General features: G+C 39.2%; 1 protein-coding gene across 1 annotated transcript in view; it reads left to right on the top strand.

Annotated features, from left to right (window-relative positions):
* The first annotated feature begins 370 nt into the window (after positions 1 to 370).
* SYTL2 (synaptotagmin like 2) overlaps positions 371 to 10304 on the top strand; it is a 99961-nt gene continuing 90027 nt past the window's right edge. The window contains exon 1 of the mRNA XM_081790340.1: positions 371 to 750. The gene's annotated coding sequence lies outside the window, so the exon portion shown is untranslated. The remainder of the gene's footprint in view (positions 751 to 10304) is intronic.

Raw genomic sequence — 10304 nt, 5'->3', positions numbered from 1 at the left:
AAGGACAATCTCAGTCTGACATTTGAGACTTTCACTGATGTGATACTAGCCTCTGTTTTTAATTCTTATCTTCTATTACCTCCTTCCCTGAACCCTGTCTTCTATTCAAATCATATTCTCCTTTCCTTGTATCAGGCTCTGTGCTTTGTTCATGTAGCTTCCTGTGCCTGGAGTGATAGTTTTATTCCCCTCCTTGAGCTCTTCTTGGCCGGTCACTTACTCTCAAATCCTACCTGTCCTTAAAACTGCAGCTCTGGTGATTCTCACCAGAATCTTCCTGGTTCATCAGAGCAGGAAGTTTGCTCCCCTTTCTCTACCTGGGCCAATTTATACCTATTTTATGGCCAGCATTGCATACCAACTTGTATTATCTCTCTTTATGTACTCTTCTTATCTTCCGTATTGGTCTGAAAGTTCTTAAAGGGCAGGGACTAAGGGTCTTGTTATTTCCTTAATGCCACAGCACAGCAGGCTGACACAGTACAAATGTGCTGAATGAATATATTTTGAAGCACTGAATTATATTCACTGTGTTTTTTAAGAAATTATTTTTAATGTTTGTTTATTTTTGAGAGAGAGAAAGAGAGACAGTGAGTGGAGGAGGGGCAGAGAGAGAAAGAGAATCCAAAGCAGGCTTCATGCCGTCAGAGCAAAGCCTGACATGGGGCTCGAACCCATTAACTGTGAGATCATGACCTGAGCTGAAGTTGGATGCTCAACTGACTGAGCCACCCAGGTGCCCCGACTAAGGTTTGTTTGTTTGTTTTCTTTGTTTTAGAATTTTAATACATCAATTGGCTCTGAAAATTTAGTGGTCAGTGGGCAGGTATTAATTAGATTTTTGGGTATTTGTTCTGTTGTGTACAGGAAAGAATTCATAAAGCAAGGCTGAGACTGCTTATCCCTAGAAAGCCCTGCTTGCAAAGCTGGTCCTTTACTGGTGTCTGGGAACTTGGATTTCAGAAGGATTGGCAGCACTCTAAATTGAGAGCAGCTCACGGTACCTAAATAGTTTGCGCAAATAGCACTGTGTATGCTGAGCACCTGCTTTCCATCCAGGAGTCTGGAATTTGGTTCCATGCTAGGCAGGGGGTGTCTACCCGACCAGTCTCTAATAAAAATCCTGGGCATCGAATCTCTAATGAACTTCCCTGGTTGGTAACATTTCACACATGTTGTCAGAACTTGTGTGTCTTGGGTAACTCTTCGGGAGAGGACTCTTTGAAGCTTATGCTTGGTTTTTCCCAGACTTCATTCCACCTACCTTTTTTCTTTGCTGGTTATGCCTTGTATCCTTTCAGAGTAATAAATCATAGCTGTGAGTATGACCACAGCCTTATGAGTCCTCCTAGTAAAATATCAAAACCTAGGGCTGGTCTTGGGGATCCCCCAACTCTATGAAATGCCACAAATGCAGAGCCAATCCTTTTTTTTTTTTAAACCAAGACTTCAGAGACATGAAAGACTCAGAGAGATTATTGGTTTTTACATAGGAGGAGGAGCCCAATTCTTAAGACTATATGTACAGGGCCTTGTGAATGTATATGGTGCTCTGCAGAATAAAGCTGAAGTCTTCTTGATTGCCAACTATAAAATTTGGGTGAGAAAGAGCTATTGGGGAAGATTTGGTTGGATTTTTTTTTATAGCATCTCATGTACTGTCAAGAGTTCTAAAAATACCAGTTATCAGGGCTAGGCTCTTAGAAAAATTAAGGACAATATTTGCCTGGGATCCATTGTCATTATTCTTCCATATCAAGAGTTGAGTTCCTTGGGCCATTTTTCCTGCCTGAAAATAAAAAGTGGACAGAGCATCCATCATGCTGAGTTTCCATTGTGTCAGACATCAGCTAGGTGTGTGGTATGAATCATTTCCTTTAATCCTCACAAAGACCCTCAAAGGCAGGAATTTTAGGCCATATAATATAGATAAGGAAATGAAACAGAGAAGTTAATATTTTCCCAGAGTCACAGAGCTGAGAAGTGGTAACCCTGGAGTTCAAGCCCAGGTCTTACTCCCAAAGCAGTGCTTTTTGTTTTGTTTACCTCTGTCCTGCCTGAACACATATCAGCTCTTTCACAAGTGACTAAATCTTATCTAAATCTTACCTCCGTAAATGTTAAGTTTTGAGAAGTGTTAGTTAGCTTCCCGACTGGAAGTTTTAGAGAAGATTTCTTTGGTGAGGGTAGCTTTCGTGTGCATGCTCTGTATGTCAGTGCACCTTTCCCAGTCCTGGTGGGTCTCCATGCATGGCAGTTAGTGGCCTTTCTGATTCTTTTCACGTGCCTTCCCCGGGAAAGAGGGGATGGTCTGCTCTGTTGTTTTGCCAATTTCAAAGCAAGTTTGCCTGACTTTTCCCTTCTTAACAGATTTTGGGCCAAAACTTATCTGAGAACAGTTTGCTTTATTAAATCTGAAATAAGTGGAGGGTTGTTGTTGTTGTTGTTGTTGTTGTTGTTCTTCTTCTTCTTCTTCTTCTTCTTCTTCTTCTTCTTCTTCCTCTTTTTTTAATAAAACTATAGGGAGGAAAATAGAAATGGACAGTTGGGGTACTCTCTTGTATTCTTGTTAATTTCATCCTGGGAAATGCTTTCATATAACATTTCTTTCAGATGACCAGCACACTTCAGTAAGGAAACAAGGACTTGGGTTCCAGAGTCTGCCATGGAAAGTACTGACCATGAGCAAATAAATTCAGCACCTGGTACAATGCTCTGCATACACTAGGTACATGGTTGGTTAACATTTGCTGGATGAAAGCAATTGGACATAAGTATCTTAACTCTTTTGTTGCCCAAAGAACACAGTAACTTGGACCCTAATTCCCATTAGTGTGTTCTGGATGAGGAAGAGAATATTCAATTACTTTTAGATCAGGTGCTGAACCTGGGGCCAAGCCATCCATCATCTTTCAGAGAATGAAATGCAAATTGTTTCTTCTTGGATGGGTAAAATTTTATTTGGATTATGGAGAATAGATTGAGTGGTGGTGATAGTAATAACAACTAATACGTAGGGTTTACTGTGCTAGACTAAGTGCTTTACCCATGGAAAATCATCTAATCCTCACATCACATTTTTAAGTAGATGTTTTACCAAAGAAGAAGCTGAAATACAGAAAGGCTAAGTCATTTGCCCAAGATCACATAGTAAGTGGTAATTCTGGAACTTAAATGTGAGTAAGAAACAGGCCACTTAACCTGTCCTTAGGGGTAATATAAGGAAATAGGAACCCAGGCATTTCCTGCATTTTTTAAATTTTGGTAAAATACACATAAAATTTATCATTGTAACCTTTCGTAAGTGTACAGTGGCATCACATTCACAGGGTTGTGCAACCATCACCGTCATCCATTTCCAGACACCAGCTCTCCCCAGGTCACCAGCTAGACCCCAAGACCTGACCTTTACTGCCCACCTGTTTGTACTCACTAACCTTTGTCTTACATCCTCCCCCACCCCCTTGCTCCCAACCCCAAGCTCTTCTTTCCAGCTTACCTTTATCTTAGGCTAATGATCCTGGACACCACCCCTCAGGTGATGGCGACTGTCCTGACAAGACCTCTGCCCAGACCACACAGACCTTTTGAGTTTAACCCCTGACTCCTGAGGCATGACCCCTAGAATGGCAGGCAATTACCTGTACCTCATTATAATACTAAAATCTCTGCCCACAAAGGAGCCTCAGTCTCATTTATATAACATACAATATGTGTATAGACAGGTTTTCCTTAAGGCACATGTACCATCATTTGCCTGCCTCTACATACAATGACAAGGCTTCCCTATCTAAATATTCATCCTAACCCATTCTTTCTCTCTTACTCTCTCTCTCTCTCTCTGAGTCACAGTTAGCTGCAAACCAAGTTTTTTTCTTTGTGTTAATACCTGACCTGGTGTGGTTTCTGTGACTTACCAAGGAGTGAACCCACCTTTGTTCAGTTACATTTTCACTGAAACTCTATATCCAGTAAATAATAATTTCCTATTCTCTCCTATCCCTAGCCCCTGGCAACCACTATTCTGCTTTCTGGCTCTATGATTTGACTAAGTATGTAATGTAAGTGGAATCATAAAGTATTTCTCTTCTTGTGACTGACTTTTTTCACTTAGCATAATATCCTTAAGTTCATCTATGTTGTAACATAGACCAGCATTTTCTTCCTTTTTAAGGTTCAGCAATATTCAGTTGTATGGATATACCACATTCTGCTTGTTCATTCATCCATCAGTGGACACTTGGGTAGTTTTCATGTGTTAGCTATCGTGAATAATGTTATGAGTGTGGGTACAAATATATCTTTGACACCCTCCTTTCAGTTCTTTTGGATATATACTTAGAAATGGGACTACTGGATCATGGGGTAATTCAGTTTTTAATTTTCTGAGGAATGGCTGTACTGTGCTTCTCAGCACCTCTACCCTTTTAGTTTCCCACCAATGGTAAACAAGGATTTCAGTTTCTCTACATCCTTATCAACCAATACTTTGTTATTTCTTGGCGGTTTTTTTGTTTGTTTTTTTTTTTTTTTTGATAGTAGCCAGTTAAATGGATGTGAGGTGGTGTCTTGTAGTTTTAATTTAAACTTTCTCAAGTGATTAGTGATGTTGTGTATCTTTTCATGTGCTTATTGGCCATTTGTATGTCTTCTTTGGAGAAATGTCTTTTCAAGTCCTTTGCCCACTTTGAACTGGAGTTTGTTGTTTTTGAATTTTAGGAGTTATCTACATATCCTGGATATTGATTCCTTCTCAGATATATGATTTTCAATATTTTCTCCCATTCTGTGGGTTGCCTTTTTACTCTGTTGATAGTGTCTTTTGATGTACAAAATTTTTATTTTTATGAAGTCCAGTCTATTTTTTTCTTTTGTTGCCTGTTCTTTCGTGTCATGGCCAAGAGATCATTGCTAAATCCAATGTTATGAAGCTTTTTTCTCTGAATTTTCTTCTAAGAGTTTTTTAGTTTTAGATCTTACATTTAGACCTTTGATTCATTTTGAGTTAATTTTTTATATGGTGTTAGGTAAGGGCCCAACTTTATTCTTTTGCATGTGGATATGTTGTTTTCCTAGGGCCAATTTTTGAAAAGACTGTCCTTTTCCCATGGAATGATCTTGGCACTCTTGTCAAAAATCATTAGAGGGAAACTAGGCCTTTTTAAAGGCATTTTATTTCTTGGTATCTCTTGGTTTTATTTACTGAAAGGAAAGTACAGGTGAAGGGCTCCATTTTCCATGAGTTCCTGGAGCAGTTTCTGGAAATTCTGCTTTTCTTTTACTTCTATGTAAATCTTAAAAAATTGTTTACATTTTTATCAGAAAGAAATGAGAATTCATGTTTGAGTCTTGTACCCCCCCTGCCATAATATAATGATTTTTTCTTTCCTCTAATATCAGGCAAATAGTAGAAATCAAGTCCATGTAATCAGAGAAGACTTCTTAAACTCAAGGTCCCTCAATAGGGAACCAGTTCAAGGAGATACATGATGCCTAGTTGGGAATTTGGATTCTTGTGAGTTTTGGGCTATGACAGTCTATTCTGTGACCTTGAGAAAGTAGGAGGTTTTACTGCTTGTTCTATTGCCCTTTAGAGTTTAAATCTGTACTTTTGAGTCATTGGACCATGGGGATTGAGGAATTGTGAGCCCTTTTCTCTAATGAATTATATGGCATCGTCAATTAAAGATGGCAGAGCATTAAGTTCTCATTTTGACATGCTTCCAGTTGTGCTGGACTTGTTTTTTAGACGACATAGTTATTTTTAATTAAATATTTTGCAGGGTTTATATTTGCATTGAGGGAGCATACTGACTAAAACAATGTGAAAATACAATTGTTGGCTTCCAGCGACAGACTCTCCAGCCTTTTTTTGGTACTAGGATTTTTCATTTATGCAGAACTAAGTAATGTGACAGCTGTGAGGCCTTAACCATGGAAATGCCTATTTATTTGCCTGTTGGAACAATTTCCATGACAGAAAGTGTTGAGAACATTCCCTTTTTAAGGACAAGTTTATAAAACACTAGTTAGGGATAAATCAGTTTACATTTCAGGGATGTTACCAAAATTTGAGGTGGCTGAAACTTTTTTCCATGTCTGTCTATTGGAGATTTTTAATTCAGTCTCAAAAGAAAATGGCTCATCTCCAAAACATAGACATTGATTAATAACAATTCTCACATTACCTCCTTCCTTATAAGTATTTATATTTTATAATGAAGAGGAGAGGTAATAAAACTCTGAAACTAAGAATCTGAGTGGTGGTGGGGATGCAGTTTAGCAACAAACAATTTGCTTTTATGATAACTTTTCTTGTGAAATCATTTTGACTCTTTGGTTTATTGTTTCTAAAAAATATTTAAAGAGGAAAAAAATTCCTCTGGGGACTTTAAGGTACTTAAAGTGACACATTTCAAAGTAGCCCCATTTAAAGATGGTCTGCACTAAATGGACTAGAAAGTTAAGCAGCAGGTTAAGAGAAATGAACAGCCCTGACTTGGAATAGAATACAGAAAGGCAAAGGTCAGCTGGCTGTCAGCTGCCTGCACCGCTCTGTGAGACAGTTGATTCTGAACTATTCCAGAAGAGTGGGTTTGAGGGCTATATTGGTAGTGCCCAGGGTCACCCCTAATTTGAAAACCACTCCCCACTAAAGGCTGGGTTGGTATCATGGTTTCCCTGGTAAGTTATATCTTTTTCAGTGATTCGAAGAGTTCAATCTACAGAACAATAGGCTTTCCCTGAAGCAGACTATATCCCTCATCTGACCTTGTTCATCTGGCTTCCTTTTTGTCTTACTGGGTATACACCTAAATATATCACATAATAGTAATCTGTCCTATAGACAGTTCACTGTTACATACTGTGTGAACAGTCGATCTTAGCTAGACTGTCAGCATGCCAATGTTATTAATCCCCTTCTTTTGCAGCTTTTGTATTCCTATAACAGGTGGTAGAACTCCCAGGGAATGAGGTTGAGAGTTATGGGTCTTTTTCAGTTGCAAGAAGTTGAGAAAGCAAACAGCTATTAGCTGCATGTATTCTCTTCCTTATGAGCTTTAAGTTCCGGCACATGACCCAACATGAGTTAGGTTCAGTATCTTGCTAGCCCCACTTCATTCAGAACTTTGATTTAGGCCAGAGGAGAGGAAATGAAGTGGGCACTCATGAGAGTATTCAAGTATGTATTTGAAGACCTATTGTAGGCGTGGTGGAAAACAGTTGTTTTCTGTGTCCACAGTGGACAGTGCAAAAGGAACAGATGGCAGATTGGATGGTAAAAACATAGATAAAGGGCTGGTCAACCTTTAGAATAGGAAAGATGTGTCAAGGTCATTTATCCTAGTCTTTATTCTACAGATGAGGAAACTGAGGCAGAGGAGCACAGCCAGGTATTGAATCAGTCTTCAGGCTTGCAGTGGGTGTTTCCTGTAACCCTTTACTCCCAATCCTCAGTCATTGCAAAGGTTGGGACTAGGTGCTTATTAAGTGCCCTATGCAGCAAAGCTGGATAGCTCTACCAACAGAACTCCCTCAAACCCACTCTTCTGGAATAGTTCAGAATCAGCTAGCTCACAGAGCAGTGGAGGCAGTTGACAGCCTTTCTGGAGTTTTTTGTTTGTTTGTTTTTGTCTTAATCAAAAGTGTGTGTTTCTGACTTCTTGAAGAGGGGCAAGTGAAGTCCAGAAAGGAGTGGAATATTTTTCTGGAAATCACTGTGAGCCAGAATATTTACTGAGAGTTCTTTGCCTTGGAAGATACACATTTGTTCCCATGTCCCATTTCTTCTTCCACACTATACCTCATCTCTTTATCCTAGTGATTTTTGGGTCCCTTGGTTTTCTCGTCCATGGTGGAATTGTGTTGGGGCAGGAGCTACCAGCACCATAGGGCACACCCCAGTTCGCCTAACTAGCAGACTAGCGAGGATCTTCAAGCTGTTCTTTCTCTCTAACATGTGGGACCCAGGGATCAGAGGAAGTTGCTGGGAGGCTGTCCTGGCAATGCAAGTGAATTTAGAAAGAAAGAGAAAGCACACTATTAGACAGATAATAGTCACTTAATGAAGAATTGTCGGACGAATGAATTACTGTGCTTCCCCCCCTTCTTCCCTTGTAATTATAGAGCTGAAAGAAACTAAAGACACATTCAGTTCAACCTCTTCATTTTATGTGGTCAAGCAAGTGAAGACTACAAATGTTAAATGATTTGTCCAAAGTCCTGTTAGGGGCTATGCTGGGGATAGGCATATGTCATTCTGTGTCTTCATATTACATTGGGTTGAACCGAGTGAAATTGCCATTTCCATGGTTCAAAATATTTGCTTATGGATAGTTTGTGAGGTGCAACCTAAATATGTTTGAAGGAGCAATCCTGTATACTTTCTTAGTTCAATAATAGCAATAATAACCTTGGCCTTCTCTCTAAAACAAGCAAGCATATAATAGGTAGCTTATTGTGGTGATCAAGAATAGTGGTTCTGAATCAGATGATTCTGGTTTGATATCCTTGGTCTTTGTAAGCTCAAGTTTCCTCATCTGCAAAATAGGAAAAATGTCAGGTATATCATTTTTTATTCTAAAGGTTAAATGAGATGATTCTTTGAAGGGCTTAGTATCGTGTCTGGTAGATAATAATTATGTAGGAAGGGTATTATTCATTGTATACATAAATAAAATAATAAAACTTATAAAGCTTTAAAACCTTATAATCCCTCTGAATGGTGCAGTCATCTTTTCTGAAATCTGTGGGATATGTCATACTTCATTGTTTAAGATGGGCATACTTTTATATATATATTTTTATATTCTTTGTATATTATGTTTCTGTTAGTTACAGAGAATATGCTTGGAATGATGTTCTATTTTTAAGATTTTTGTGTTGATAAAATGTGCTATTGTCTCACACAAATCATTATGGTATAAGTAAAGCAAACATGGGTGAATATGCAGAATTAGATATGAGTTCCATAAAGGAAAATCACCTTTTCTGTCACAGTCATGCATGATTCTACTCAGCTTCTACCAGAGACCAGGTGTGTATAGTCAAGGCTCAAAATGCTGTTGACTGACAAACTGAGTTAGTAAATTCTTTTAAAACCTGGACCCTGGAACCATATCCAGTGTTTGTCCATCTCTGCCTCATGTATCAGCAAATATCTCTACTGCCTGGTCATGGAGACACCCATGTGTGAAGTATTTCTCAGAGAACTCCTCATGACCCAGTGACACATCCATAGCAAATATGTTTTCAGACAGCTGCATACTTAGGGGAAGAGTTATCACCCTCAGTGTAAGAATGGACTAAGGCACTCCCAGCCCTGAGAAGGAAGCATTAGACTTACCCTAAAAACAAATACTTCTGTAGCAGAGAAGATAAACATAGGTCCTCCCATAGGGTCCTGCTTCCCTTCAGGACGACCAGCCTACCATTCTTGGGGTCAGTAGACATTGTGGGTGTCTTTCCCTACTGCCTATGCTGCCTTTGGGCAGGACCACTGCAAGGAACTATGGGGGAGGGGAGCCAGCCCAAAACAAGCCTTCTGTCGTGATTTACCAGAAAAGGTACTGGGAATACACTGTCCTAACAGCTACCCATATATACCCTGATCATCTTCCGCTCAAACTGGCCTCTTCCCATTTACTCCATCCTCTATCTCCACTTACTTTGTCCATATTACTTTTGCCATTGTAAATGGAAGCAAAGTCTGATCTTTAGAGGAAAGGTGCTACATGAAGGAAACACTGCTTATTTGTTTAAAAAGGCATAAATTTACTAAGAATTGGCTACCATTTTGAACTATGAAATTAACACCAGTGTCTGGAAGTATCTGTGGAAGGATATAAACATTTCTTGAGCTTCTACATAGGTGGCATTGAGCTGGGGTATTTATGTACACCATGTCTCATTTACAAAGCTGCATGCAAAAATATGTATTATTCTTCATTTTGCTAATGGGAAAACTGAGGTTCAGAGAAATTAACTACCACAAGATCATACAGCAAATGATCAGTGTAGCTGTCTGACTGAATCTCTGTATGTGCTTGCTGCTACTGTAGGCTCAGCTGCAGATGACCTTTAATTTTGCAGTAGGCCTGTAAGGCAGTGGGCACAGCTGTTGCTGACCTCTGAAGTTCTGAAAATTGGAGCAAAAGCATTGTGAATTTCTGGTTTATCCAGCCCTGCTGTGGGCGGTAGAAAATGCATACATTCTTTTATTCACTTATTTATTTACTTTTTAAATTTTTCTTAACGTTTATTTATTTTTGAGAGACAGAGAGAGACAGAGCATGAGGAGGGGA

This window comes from Panthera onca, chromosome D1 (assembly GCF_046562875.1).
Source record: "Panthera onca isolate mPanOnc1 chromosome D1, mPanOnc1 haplotype 2, whole genome shotgun sequence".
NCBI lineage: Eukaryota > Metazoa > Chordata > Mammalia > Carnivora > Felidae > Panthera > Panthera onca.
The sequence above is the reverse complement of the archived record's forward strand: the minus strand, read 5'-3'. Positions and strand labels throughout refer to the sequence as shown.